Genomic DNA, 2,500 nt, shown 5'->3' on the forward strand with positions numbered 1-2,500 from the left:
AAATAAGAAATCTCTGTAATGTGATATTTTCCTTTCACAATTAAGATTTAGGAAGGTGTTTAGGGTTGTGGAGGCCGATGCGGTAACGTCCCTGACTGGTGAACTAAAGACTGGGGTTTGAGTTCTGCTCAAACTCGTTAGTTCGTTTGGTCGCTGCAACCTCACCATCCTTGTGAACTAAGGATGGGGGGTTTGGGAGAGCCGTAAGGTCTATCTGCTGAGTCATCAGCAGCCATTGCCTGTCCCTCTCTGGTCCAAGCTTGGGCGATGATTGTGTGTATATATGGTCAGGGTCTAGGTCATTGTCCTACTTGCTAGGACCGTGTCACTGTCCCTTGCCTCTGCTATTCATGAGCGACCTTTGATAAAGATGTCTGTACTGTGATATTTTCCTTTCACAATTAAGCATTAGGAAGATTGCTCGTTTATGCCCTTGAAGTCATGGATGATGAGGTTTGTGTGATTGCTAACTTCCTGCTTCCCTGTTATTATTATCATTATTATTATTATTAATTATTATTATTATTATTATTATTATTATTATTATTATTATTAGCTAAGTAGCAATCCTAGTTGGAAAAGCAAGATGCTATAAGCCCAGGGGCTCCAAAAGGGAAAAATGGAAAAATGCACTGAGCTGACTTAACGTAGAAATTTTCATCATCATTATCATCATCATCAAGGTCCATAGACCTTGATTATCATCATCTCAAACGCCTATCGTAAATGTTGTGAAAAGTGTGTATTGGCCCCTCCCTTTTGTTTCTTAGTTTATTTTTTTGTCTGTTAACAACTTTACACAAAAGCTTATGTACCGAATCTGGCCAAACTTGGTAGTGATGTTCGATATGACCCAAGGATGAATCTAACTTAGATTTACTTGTTAGGTTTAATTGTTTGATTGGGAGGCTGCTTGTATGGCACTGTTCCTACAATATTTTATTTTGATTGTTCATTACTTCTCGTGTAGTGTATTTACTTGTTTCCTTTCCCCACTGGGACATTTTTCCATGTAGGAGCCTTTGCGTTTATAGCATCCTGCTTTACCAACTAGGGTTACAGCTTAGCTTGTAATAATAATAATAATAATAATAATAATAATAATAATAATAATGTAGTTAACGTTACTACTGGTGTGCTAAATTTTCCAAGTAGGACACCTGCTATTTTAATTACTGATAAATTAAACAGAGTAAAGTTGTGGAGAGATTTACCTCGTATCAATGTTTATTTTCGCATGAAAGATTTTTTTTTTCTTTTATTTCGCGTCTAGCTCTCCATGACGTAATGTTCTATGCACCATGCATGTATCATTGTGCACGAAAGACATGAATCTTCTACGAAATATATGTATCTTTTCTCGTGAACTATCATTACCCAATAACTCAAGGACCTATTTTGGCAATGTTATCAGTCCCCCAGAAGGACCATCAAACATCTTTTGATCAGACTGAAGCCTTCTGGTGGTTTGGGGGAAGTTTCAGTAGTTATCGTTCATGTGACTAAATTGTTCTGTATTCTTCGTTTCGCAATTTCATAAATATTTGTGTCAAGTTACATTGAAATACAATGTTTTTTTTTTTTAGCTTTTAATGTGTTATTAGTATTAATGGTTTAAAATTACATTGGTATTACCACAATTTTACTGAAAACGAACAACGGGAAAATCGTATGAAAATATATGAAAAAAGAAATCTTCAGTTACTCACGCATCCTCAATCGCTGTTGTACACCGCCCTAAAGTTTCACGATTTCTTGCGGTGAAATTATAATCCCATATTTAAATCAGAATGAATTTACATAAACGTTATATAGTTACATATAAGCTCAGCATGAACGGTAAAAAAAAAAAAGTGGTTTATATATTAATAAATAAACTCGCTTGTATGGCATTCCCCAATACCTCACTGGGTAGTACGGGTACCCCTACCCAATCCTCACGGCTCAAGGCCACACCCCCACGGAGTGTTGCGGTGTTAGTGAGGAATTTGTGTTTGTGCTTCGAAGCCGTAGGTGAATCCCTCCGGACTGTAAGTTTTAATCCAATTTCCATTTCGTTTGTTGGTGCTTTGGCTTTCCTGTACGAGTTAATGCCCAGTTGAAGTTTATGGGTTGTGTATGCGTTGTTTCATCAAATGTGTCTGATGGAATTTTGATTTGGGACGACCTAAGACATCGTAAACAATTGTCAAGGTAAAAGTGGGAAAATTTTTATTTCCATATTGGTATGTCTTGTTTTCATTTGCTGTATGTTGCGTGTGTGCTTGCAATGTCAATCGCATGTAAGAAGCACTCAAAGGAATGTTTATGCAAAGGCAAACTCGTGTCTTAGAAATTAGTGTTAGTTAACAACCACAAAATTACAGTCTGTAAGGTAGGATGAGTAGAAAGGTGCCAAGTAGTAATAAAGAGCCGTTTTTCACGGTATACTTATGTCCGTTCTTGCGTTGCTACACTGTTGTTAGTGTAACTTATGCTAAAACTTTTATGATATCTCTTA

General features: G+C 36.7%; 1 protein-coding gene across 8 annotated transcripts in view; it reads left to right on the top strand.

Annotated features, from left to right (window-relative positions):
- CRMP (Collapsin Response Mediator Protein) overlaps positions 1–2,500 on the top strand; it is a 404,589-nt gene that overhangs the window by 222,136 nt on the left and 179,953 nt on the right. Inside the window, exon 1 of one of the 8 annotated variants that reach the window (XM_068356735.1) lies at positions 1,990–2,030. The exons of 6 other annotated variants lie outside the window; for them this stretch is intronic. The gene's annotated coding sequence lies outside the window, so the exon portion shown is untranslated. Of the gene's footprint in view, positions 1–1,989; positions 2,031–2,162; positions 2,194–2,500 lie in introns of those variants that run through there. One more of the 8 variants, XM_068356737.1, reaches the window with a different exon arrangement.

The sequence above is a fragment of the Palaemon carinicauda genome, chromosome 33, assembly GCF_036898095.1.
Source record: "Palaemon carinicauda isolate YSFRI2023 chromosome 33, ASM3689809v2, whole genome shotgun sequence".
Lineage (NCBI taxonomy): Eukaryota > Metazoa > Arthropoda > Malacostraca > Decapoda > Palaemonidae > Palaemon > Palaemon carinicauda.